We start from the raw sequence: 12,458 nt of genomic DNA, 5'->3' as shown, positions 1-12,458 counted from the left end.
CTCTCCCTCTTCTGATCTTCTCCAGTGCAAAACCACCTCCTCTCCTCTCCATCATCTCCATTCCAAAACCACCATCTCGCCTCTCCCTCTTTTGATCTTCTCCATTGCAAAACCACCTTCTCTCCTCTCCATCATCTCCATTCCAAAACCACCATCTCGCCTCTCCCTCTTCTCTATTGCAAGACCACCGTCTCTCCTCCCATATTCCAAAGCTAGCACCGGACCACTCAGAAGGACATCTATGGAGAGGATGCAGCAGCGAATCAGGTAGATTGCCAGCGGCGACTAGGAAAAGTTAGCCAGGTTGAAGGAGATCCTTAATTGGTTTGACAATGAGTGGGAGATTTCGAGGACGGTGCGGGCCATGTGGCAATGTATGCGAAAGAGCGAGACGGCAGCGATGCACATGTACTCCTTGGCGGCAGTCACGCCGCAGTCCTCTAAGTTCATTGAGTATCTCCTCTGGGCGATGGAGCAAACAGATTCGCCCGAGGCGACAGTCAGGCGGAGGTGGTGGGCGTACAGGTCGAAGGTCGAGCACCCAGAGGATAATGAATCGATCGAGTATGTTGTGCCGTTCGTGAGGGTGCAGAGCCAGCTGGAGCCACAGGAGTATTCGTTCTCCCACCACAAGAGGAGGCCGGATGGCGTGACGTCGCTTCCTCGCCATTCTCCAGGGTTCCCTCGATGCTCGCCTCGTGTCAACGACGGCGGTAGGGTTTAAGGTAAGCTTCGCACTAACCTAATCTTCCACCTGCTCATGCTTACAATCAGTGTGACAGCTAATGAAAATCATGCTTACAATCAGTCTCCGAGTAATATGCCAATCGCCCTAAAATAGCTCTGGACCTTTGGGTCAAAGTTGTGACACAGTGTAAAATAAAGAAAAATAGATTGGTGCTTCTTTCAGAAAAGAGTACTCCCTAGAAAACTGCCAATATAAGCTACTAGTATTTGGTTAGAGGTTTTGCTGCCGAGAAAGATCCGTCCACAGAGAGCGCCACACATCCCACTAGTGGTGGTGGATGCCAATGCGTGCATGCAGCATTATTGGTGTCAGTAATTTTAACTTGGCACACCTCGCACTCTGCATATATGCCGGTTCTATACGTACATTTGTGCAGTTCCACCAAAATGCAGCTGAATAACCCTGTTTGCACAGATAATGAAAAAGCGTGATTACATTATAGTGGCACTAGTTGATGAAACACACAAAATAAATACAAGAAAATATTGCGATAATATCATAGTATGCCATGCTACGAGGGCGAGATGGGCCCTGCGACGCCTCATACGGTACGCCTCATACTGGACATCGTCCCAAGTCTCCTAGATACACCTTCTGCCAGTGATGAACATCAGTGTACAGCGGTAGTACAAGGAGGCGCCTTGAGACATTCAAATCTCTATTTTTGTACATATAACCTAAAATTAAGCACCCCGGTTTGCAGAAACGCTTAAACATTAACAATGGGACTAGTTGATGAAACATACATTAACAAAGAGAAGCACTTTCTTTATCTACATTGGAAATGAAATGATAGAGATGACACTCGCTCTATTTTAACTGTATTATTACTTCATTTTATCAGTGACACTAGGGTCGAGCAGGTGGCAAACAAGGTGTACCGTGTGTCGCAAGGATGAAGGCCGGGGGTGCTTAGACTGGGATGCTGAAGCTGGCTCTTTCAGTCACCAACATGGATGATTCAATTCATGGGACCTTTTGGTGCAGTTCACCTAAAATGAAGCAATGTCCTGTGAGCTAGCAGCTTCTTCTTCAAAAAATTTAAGAAAAGGGCTCCAACCCCGGTTCCATTTCCATCAGAAAACGAAACCCACAGAGCTTCTTCTTCATTAGTTGCAATAAAATTGAGCAACATCAAGGTTGGTTGTGAAGCTCCTGGAATGCTCAACTATAATTTGGATATCATTTGTGCAATTCAACTAAGATCGAGCGTGAAATGTATATCTTTGTTTGCACAAAAAGGTGGAAAGGAGGGTGACTAACAAGTGATGAAACTTGCATCAAATGAAAAGAAGCATGCTCCTTATCTGAATGGCAATCCTTCAAGGACAGTAGAAATTTCTAAAGTAGTGGCATTGCTAGATATTAGTGTGGGCATTAGGATTAACTATGACAACCGTTAAATACGACATTACTTTGGGCACGGGAGATAGGCAGACCAGGACAGTTGCATTTCTAACGAAAAGAACCAACTTATCTTAATGGGAAATTTAGCAGGACATGTAAAAAAAGTGCCATTGATTCATATTACTAGAGGCATTACATTGAAAACAACATTGGTTTAACTTGTCCTTACTTTTAATAGTGCGACTGCTACATTTTAGTAGTGGCATTACATAAGAGTGGCTCGGGGCAACAAACATCAGAACAGGATATCTGGGTTGGTCCCATTTTTGTTTGGTATAGCCACCTTATACTGTGTGAGACTAGCAAATCTAGTGCTGGACTTACTCTGTTGACTTGTCCCCTAGTCCCCACTTTCTTTCCTTTTTCAACCAATAGATCGGGTTTATATTGAGTTTGTACTGCGTTTCCCTTTATTTCCCTATTAGACCTAGAGACCAGTTGGATAGCCAGTCTCTGTTACTTTTCGCCCCCATTATTTCCTCTTTCGACCAAGTCCTAGATTCAGGTAACAAATCCTCCCCCACCCCCACCCCCTTTCTTCCTTGTTTGAACCAAGTAGTACTAGATTCGAGTGCATGAACTAGTTTTACCTCTTAAACATAAAAAAATTAGGTGGTTTTCGAACAGCCGATCGATCCTATCTACGAGGGGGCCTAAGAAATAGTAAAAGATACAAATGCAGCGACGTCAGGAGCTCGGGAAGTAGAGCAAGTCCGGTTTCGAAGGAAATTATACCTGATGGTTGCCGGGATGTCGCTAGGTGGGCGGCGGGAGGCCGGATCTGCCCACACTACGGCAGCGAGGAAGAAGGGTTCGGAGGCCCTCCCTCACCAGTGGTGCTTAGGAGAGAACAAAAGGCAGGCTGATCGGGACGCGCCCAGCAATGGGTAAGAGCTGTCGCCGAGGATGACCGCGTGAACGTTGCACCTTCTCAGCTTCCCCGATGGAGAGGATCTGGCTGGATCTGTGACCAGCGGTGATCAGAGAGAGAGAGAGAGAGAGAGAGAGAGAGAGAGAGAGAGAGTGGCCACCGCTGTCGTGTTTAGATCTGGAGAGGCCGAGACAGTGTCAAGAGAGCAACACTAGCAAGCAAGCACGGAGGCTCCTGCCTATATAGTGGAGTAGTACTAGTTTTCTTTTGTCTACCGGAGCCGGCTTGACCTCGTCAATGACTGTCGAGAAGTCTTCATGCACATGGCCGGAGGCGCAGTTGTCGTCATTTTGATCTGAAGCGCCGGATTATAACATATAACACGAAAAAATGCCACATGAAAAGAAATCATAACCTCACTGCCCAAAGGAGACAACATGAATCCCGACGGACAAACTAGACGAGGAACAAAGCTCAAATTAAAGATAAACTCGTAGAAAAGGGTCCGTCGATAGATGTCCTAATTAACATAGCCGGCTTGACCTAGATGGCAGCCGAGTAGTCTTCGTGCATGTGCCCCCAATTACTAGCCCGGCTCAGTTGTCGCTGTTTAACCCTCGCAGTGATCCGAAGCACATGACACCTAATTTTGCGAGATGGCAAGAAACCTTTTTTTAGATTTCTTACCACAACTACAACCATGTACAACACAACCTGCACGATATGTAGACGATAGCCAATCCAGGCGTGTCTGTTGGAGTCTGGTCACATGCATGGATGAACTGATCTTGCGTGTCTTGCAGGGATCATCCAGGCACCAACGTAGTACAACACTTCTCTAGTACTATCTCTCGTCTCCCTCTTCTATTAAGTCACCGACTTGCGGGGCCAGGGAGTGTGCCTATGGTCGGTTCTCAATTGCCGTCCCACATGTGTGTGCAAACGCAATATGACGCGCGTTCCATTCGGAGAGAAGCGTGCCAGACCGACCGACCGTCTGGGGTGCGACACGAACGCGATGGGCGTGCTGCATACTCTATACATGTGTACCGCCATTTTCTAGAGGCTTTTCTCCATGGCGCAATCCATGAATACAAAATTAGTATACTGTATACTATTTAAAAGTCGAGGGCGGGGCTTTTCCTGCGCGGTAGGCGGCGGGGTAGTTCCACCTAGTCGGTTCGACAAAGACGCGAGAAGACGAGGGAGTAGGCTGCTACAAACGTAGGGCTGTGTGATTTGACAGCGAGTTACTGCTGGACAGGTGGGGCCCCGTGATTTGACTTGCCATTATCATTTTAACTGCGGCGCTACGACCGGTGTGAGTCTCCCGATTCCTGACCACCTCCATACAGGTGCCTCTCCCAATGCTCCACCATGTAGTAGAGGCTGGCTCTTGCATGAGAGCCCACTTCTCCACTTTTTCCTTGCCTCTCTTTCCTCCACATATGCAAAAATGCCATGTAAAGTGCACTATTGTACTTAGGTTGGTCGTAATGGAGAGTATCATATACTAGTATCATGCATATGATACTTTTGTATGATACTACATCTGTAATGCATAGTATCATGTGTTGGTACCATAGGATAGTTTATTTATTGTCATGCATGACACATAGTAGCACATCATTTAATATGATACTACAGTATCGTATTATGATACTCAACTCTCTCTCTTTTCTTCATTTAATTCGACGTCACCTCATCAAGATTCCATAGTTGGCATGCATGATACTACTCCCATTACAAGCAACCTTACTTGCTCCTACAGGTGCTAAGCTTGCCACATAGGCATAAAGTCTGATGTGGCAAGTTAATCAAGAGGAGAGAGACTAGTTTGGTGACCCAAGGAAGAAACGGTGCTAAGCGTGTGTACCTAGGTGAAAAGACAATTTTGAGTCTATAGCTAATTAAATGAAGCAAACTTAGCAACACCATTTCATTGGAAGAGGTCACTCCTTGGCAAATGCAATAAATACTAGTACTCCATGTGTCCCATAATATAAGAACGTTTTTGGCACTACACTAGTGTCAAAAACGTTCTTATATTATGGGACGGAGGGAGTACGAAGAAAGAGATAGAGAGAAGTAAAAAGTTTACACTTATAGCCAACCTTATAGCCAACCTTGTTGTAGTATGAGTGACTAAGTGATGACTATGTATGACATGCCAACATCAGATAGCCTAATGCACCGTGTTAAATCTCCAAGGGCGCGACCGCGCGAGCGACGCGACAGTCGTGGTAGGCGCGACCATGATACGGGCTGCTGGCAGCCCTTGGATCAGAGATCAAACGGTCGCATGCTAAGTTGCTGAGAAAATTTGCAGAATAACCCTCCAGGATAGGATATTCACCCATAGGTCTAGAATCATGCCATGCAACCATTCGATCTCAGATCCAAGGGCTCTCGGAAGCCCGTATCATGGGAGAATGGAAAGCCACTACCCTGCCATTCGCACGCTGGCAGTTCGCTCCTACTCGACCCCACACGTCCTTTAATACTACGATGGTTCGCTCCTGGGTCGGATAGGCCTCGTTGTAGGCAACACCTTCGACCTCCAGAAGAATGGCTGGTGTCCTCTCATCAGCCTTCAATGCTGACCCTGGCAGGAGCCATGGTTCATCCTTCGTACAGTAAACTGGAGAAACCTCCATACACGTTTCATCGTTATGCATGGCAGCGGAATGTACTAGATATAGACCACATCCACTATGCTGCAATGGATGGCTACCTTTGTTTCAATATCTACAAGGGTTGGATGAGGAGCAACAGCCAAGTGTGCGGTTCAAGCAAAGAAGTATCGGCCAAGAGAAAGAGGGACAAGGACGAAGTCGAGGACGTGGACGAGGACTTCGAGTAAGGTGGCAGTGTCGTTGCTCATGGTGGTTCTAATGCAGTGTCTACCGGAATAGTTGTAAAGTTTAATTTCAGGTGTGCTTAATTTAATTTGAGGGGTGTGTTGTGCTGAGCCCCCAGCAGAACTATGTTATGTTTCTTCTCGTTACTTTAACTCATCAGTACGTACATACTAGTATTTCTTACATTTCATCTTTTAGTTGGTATAGTACTACACCTTGTTTCTTCACATTATATACGTACAATATATATGGCCAACATCATATAGCCAGCAGTTTAGTTGTCAAAGAATTTCAGGGTGCTTAGTTTTGTCAAAGAATTCTAGGGTGCTTAGTTTTATTTGAGGGGTGGGTTGTGCACTTATGCTGGACACCATTATTGTGACAAGCCTTTTTAATAGTACTATATGCATAATTTGGCGACGAGCGCTCTCTATATGTACCACCTTTTTTTAATTTCAAGTTTTGCTCCATGGCGCAATCCATCGATACTACTACTGTACAAAAGTGGAGTATATACATTTTTTTAAAGGCTAGAGGGCGGGGCAGTCTAGCTCGGTCGGTTTCACGAGAGGCGAGGGCCTTTGTGATTTGACGGCTCATTACTGCTGTCAAATCGAATAGTACTGCACCGCCCGCTACACGCATGGCGCCTCCATTAAACCCCTCCGTTAAACCCGCATGCAAACCGAGAATCCTACTCCGGCCACACGTCTGTTCATGAGCGGGCCGGAATTAAACGCAACACCGGCCGAGCTCCTCCCGTCCGCCCTTAGTTTAAACGAGGCCAGTCACCGGCCAAGCTCCTACCATCCGCCCTCTATTTACACGAGGCCAGACAGACAGCGAGCAAGAATCGCACCCCTCCGCCGCTCCCCCATCTCCTCCTTCACCATTTTCTCCACTCTTCCGATGGCTTCCGATGAGCCGTTCTCCGACATATTACCTGGCTGGGTGGCCGCCGAGCTGTCCGGATACGGGCGAGGCCGCTCGGTGCTTCACCAACCTCGCTTGGCCCGCCGGAGCCAGTTGTCGCCCCAAGCAGGTGCGTGGTTCAGCAACTCGCCACTCCAGTTCAGCTCGATGAGGAGTGGCGAGTTGCTCCACGCCGACACTTTATTTGAGGGGTGGGTTGTGCTGGACACCATTATTGTGACTAGCCTTTTTAATAGTACTATATGCATAATTTGGCGACGAGCGCTCTCTATATGTACCACCCTTTTTTTAATTTCAAGTTTTGCTCCATGGGGCAATCCATCGATACTACTGCTGTACAAAAGTATACATTTTTTAAAAGGCTAGAGGGCGGGGCAGTCTAGCTTGGTCGGTTTCACGAGAGGCGAGGGCCTTTGTGATTTGACGGCTCATTACTGCTGGAAGGTGGGGCCTTGTGATTTGACTGCTCGTATAAATGCGCCGATGACCTGAGGAGGAGCAAAGAATCGTGCGGTATACTCAAGTTTTCCACTGGAGTAGTACTGCGACAGAGGAGCACGAAACACGACAGCCCAGTGCCATATGGCGATAAAAAATGATCTAATTTGCTAGTCATCTCATTGTTAGCATTGTTCTATTCATTCCCTAAAAAAAGCATTGTTCTATTCATGCCTCGCAGAGAACGTGACACGTGCGGCGAAACACCCGAAGCAAAAGATGAAACACAGGAGCAAAAGAAGAAGGAAGATTATCACCCCAAATGATCTAATTCGCCGCGGAGTCGTAACTGCTTCTTCATCGCCTCCACGACCTCCATCTCCTTGCGTGTCTCCTCCGCCATCTTCTTCATTCTGTCCATGATGCGGTATTTCTCGACGCGTGCCTTCATCATCTGTTCCACGACCGCATTACGTACCTTGATAGCAGCCGGGTGCTCGATGCAGAGCTTCTCCAACTCCTCCTTCTGTTCCATGACGATGGCCTGCAGCATCTTCATCGAGGAACTACTATTCTCATGCAGCTTCTTCCAAACATCGTTCTTCTCCTTCAACAGGTCGATCTCGTGGCAGAGCTTCGCCTTGTCCTCCTGAAGTCGCAGGATTTCGCCAGTCGCCTTCTTCTCCGAGGCAATGCTCTTCTTCAGCAGCATCACCAAGCCGGCGGTCAACTCCCCCTGCTTATTGAGCTCAGCGGGCATGTTGTCGAGGCTCTCCTTCAGCAACTCCATCAAGCCTTAGTTGAACTCCTTCTGCTTATTGAGGTGCTTATTGAGATGATTGGGCATGCCGTCGAGGGATAACGACTCCAGCTCCGCCGGCTCGGCATGTTTGCCTCCGCAGCTAGGGCGCTCCTGGGAGCCATCGCCTGCCCGTGAGAGATCTTTCGAGGTCTCTGCGTGGCGGCGAGCCCTCTTTTTTTTCCGCAGCCTTGGTTGTTGCTCCCTTGTTACGAGTAGTTCTCAACCTAGAGCTCTGCTCACCAGCCATGGCAACGACGGACGAAGAAGAAGCACTTATGAGGAGGAAAGGTAGAGTAATTTTCGGTTAGGTAGTTCCCCTTTTTATAACCTAAGTACTAGCACTAGTACTAATACCTGCATAGTGGGAACACGTTCATGTTTGGTACGTACTAGTAGGTGTGAGCAGGCTTTCAAATGTGATGGGAACAAGGTAAAGATTAATTGGTGGTTTTGGTTTCTAGGCCCGAAACGGCTCCCTATGAGTTTAGCGGAACATAAATTTCAAGTACTACACTACTCAAATGCGTAAATATTATGTTACTGTCAAAAATTGGCACAAAATACGAAGGAGATCAATGGAAGTACTACTAGCAACCCACGATTTAACTACTCGCATGCGTGCAGTGGAGTAATAATGTCTTTCTTCCGCCCTCACGTCCACTCAATTTGCATGCGCTGTATTAATTGACCATCAATGAAGTGAACGACTTTACACGCGTCAAATTATCACATGGGGTGGATCTTGGTACAAAATTGCGTCCGCCCATGTACCCGAGTGTGCATGCGACGGAATGAGTGCGTGCGTGGCGTGCGTGCACATATTCGCTTCGTGCATGTACCGCCAATATGGCTCAGGGAGGACGAGTACATTCTTCTGGAACCAGCAGCACGTCACTGTGATCAATCCACGCAAGGAGGTCGCGACAACGCCTCCACATGTGCCACATGGCTTCGTGAACTGTAAGAGAGACATTGTATAGCATGCCATTGGTATTCTAATTTACGCGTTTTGCACATACTCGAAGTACTAGTAAGGTACACGTGCATTGCACGCATCAGATTTTGCAACCAAATTATGAATAAATACCACACTATAGCATGTAAGCTCTAAGTCATATATGCCTGATGTAGCCCTTCATTTAATTCTTATAGTTCATCTCATTGAAAATCAATTAGTTTTTATAAAAAAGCTAAGAACGTGGGAATAGGAAAAACATGGGATTATAGTGGAATGTCGTCTTGAATCCTGCGGGATTGTACGAGTGTTTGATTGTGCATAGAAAAAACGCAGAATTCTTTCAAAGAGGTTTGAGTGGATGGGATGTTTCCTATGAAATCTAGTGCAAATGAATCATATGGAAAATTTCCTATGGTTTACTATCCTACGAATCAAACAACCAAGATAGGAAAAATTCCTAATGATTAGAATCCTCCAAAATTCCTTTGAGAATCCTTTGAATCAAAGAAGCCCTTAATCTATTTTATGATTCATGGAATTGTGTGTTGTAAAGCATAAAGTAAAAACAAATAATGGCAATTCAACTAGAAAAAAAGTTTGGGCAGTTATGATACGGAAGATTCTAGAACAAAAGAGAACCACTGTTGTTTTGAGGTTTGTGCATTATGCTTAAGTTCAACCATGGTGTCTGCTAGATTGTACATGTGGCAAAATCTGGTGGGGGGCTAGAAGATGGTGTGAGGGGCCGAGTGGAGGGAGACTATGAAGGAATGCACAAGTGTGAGATCGATATTTAGAGAGAGGGGGCGAGAACATGTGCTGTTGCATGCAGTGGCGGAGCCATGAAAAATAAATCAGCTAGGGGACCAAGCATTGCTAATCCTTTACGAGGAGGGTCAATTCATGAACTTAAACCATTTTTAGCAGCAATTGTCTAATGATCACATTCATATTAGCCTCGATATATAGTGATGTTAGGGGGGGGGGGCAGGGCCCTTACCGCCTTGTCTTCGCCATCGTGCACGCGTCTGAGAGATGAAGCGGAAGGCATGGATGATGAGAGGGGGACGTTGGATATATAATTAACGTGGGTGTATTAGCTATATATGTTAATCCTACATAGAGAGGTATAGATTGATCGATGTGGACGTGGGGAAGAGGGTGAGACCTCACTGGATATATGGATTGATCGGTTTGTGTGGAAAACTATGAAAGACCTAGCTATATACACACATACATAGAGGAACATCGATCGTTGCGCATGCACGCGTGAGAGATTAAGAATGCCCGATATGATGGAGAGGGGGATGTGTGTAGGTGTGTGCCTTCATGGGAGACCGACCTGAAGAAAAAGATTGCATGTGTGCGATGGATAGTGCCGACTGGTAGTGTGTGTGCATGCATGCACGAGAGAAAGTTACTGGTACAATTATAAAAACAAGACGACTGTGTGGGTGTAAAAGACTAGGTGAGGTCATAATCAATGTAAAGTTGAATTCAAATATTTGAATAAGAGATCCTAATGTTTGAAACCCATGCATGCATGCATGAATATAACGGAGATCTGCGCGGTGTAGTTTGGACACGAGCATGTTGTAATGTATACACATTGAACAAGGTCAGACTGATTTGAATTTGAGATACTGATGGCAGACATCATTTGGCCACGTCGCATCCGTGCATGGACACACTATTCTAATTGGAGATGATGGATGGCTTTCGCATCACATATCTATATCTATACCCATATATATATATATATATATATATATATATATATATATATATATATATTTATATTGTGTGCGGGTAGCTTTAACTTTGAAAGATGGTCGTTGGATGAGGCGAATCCGATGGTCCAAAGATGGCAAATTTGAGCACTATTGGCCGTTGGAAATCATCTAGATTCCACCAGATTTCGCCACATGTATAATCTAGAAGACTCCATGGTTGAACTTAAGCATAATGCACAAATATCAAAACACAAGCACTTCTTATTTGTTCTAGAATCTTCCGTATCAGAATTGCCCAAATGTTTTTCTACATGATTTGCCATTATTTGTTTTTACTTTATGTCTTACAACGCACAATTCCATGAATCTTAAAATAGATTAGCTTTCTTAGAAAAACTAGATGATTTTGAATGAAATGAACTATAAGAATTAAACGAACATCTACATCATGCATATATGACTCAAAGCTTACATGCTATAATGTGTTATTTATTCATAATTTGGTTGCCAAATCTCATGCGTGCAATGCACATGTACCTTACTCTAGTCTAAATGGTGTTTGTGTGTGTGTTGTGCGTGTTGAGGTGCAAATTGTCTTTTTTTGGTACACGTTAAGCTTGTTCTTCCGAAATTTCAAGCCGCGCCTTGTTATGCCGAAAATTCAAGCTAGCGTCTCTGTCTATCGTGCTGCGAAACTCCCGCCTCTTCAACCTGCGCCTTGTTAGCCCGAAATGTTTAAGATATATCTTTGTCTCGTCGTGCTTCGACAACTCCCTCCATCTCAACCCGTGCCTTGCTATTCCGAAATTACAACACGCGCGAAAACTCCCACCTCCTGTGAAATCCCGACACGCGAAATGCACGTGGTACTCCTGAACCGAAAGAAGCGCCTCAAATCGGTGGGGGTACTTTTGTAACTTACCCCACATTTCGGACAAGCGCGTCCCTAAGCCATGGTTCCCCACTGCCATCCCATCCGCCCACCCATTTGTACACCGAGGCCGCGAAAACCCGCAATGAAACCCCACATCCTGCTCCGTCCGCCACCCAGCCGAAGCCTCTTCCCCGACGACGTCTTCCACAGCAACACCTCGACGTCCCTCATCCACTGTACCGGATGAGGATCCGTCGTCGATCTCATCGTCCCACCGGTTCAGCCACCCCATCCTCCACCTCCAAGGAGCTTCCCCGATGTTCCCCTCGTCTTTCGCATCACCTCCATTCCCACACCACCGTGTTCACCTGCACCACCGGAAGAGCATCATCATCACCGTTTCCTCGGATGAAGCTGCGGCCTAATCGGCGCCACCAAAGAGGTTGTACACTAATCACCGCATTTTCTTCTTGATTCGATCTCACGGTGCTGCCGACGCTCGGTCCCGAGCCAACACAGCGCGGCTCCATCCACGGCGGCATCGCCGGCTACTTCCTCCATGGTGTCACTCCCTCAGCGGCGACGTCCACATCAGTAGGAGCTGCTACTGCTTTAGCTCTCGCTCGCACTGCTGCTCCGCTCTTCCTCTCGGTCCCCTGCCTGGTCTGCTCTTGCTCGTGCTGCTGCTCTCGCTCTTGCTCTCGGTCCCCTGCCTGGTCTGCTCTTGCTCTTGCTCTTGCTTGCGCTGCTGCTCTCGCTCTTGCTCTTGCTTGTGATGCTGCTCCGATTTAGGTACACTTCAGTCGACTAAATCGACTTTTGGGTCAGTCAAT

Source organism: Triticum dicoccoides, chromosome 7B (genome assembly GCF_002162155.2).
Source record: "Triticum dicoccoides isolate Atlit2015 ecotype Zavitan chromosome 7B, WEW_v2.0, whole genome shotgun sequence".
In the NCBI taxonomy this organism is placed as follows: domain Eukaryota; kingdom Viridiplantae; phylum Streptophyta; class Magnoliopsida; order Poales; family Poaceae; genus Triticum; species Triticum dicoccoides.
This window is presented reverse-complemented; position numbering follows the sequence as displayed.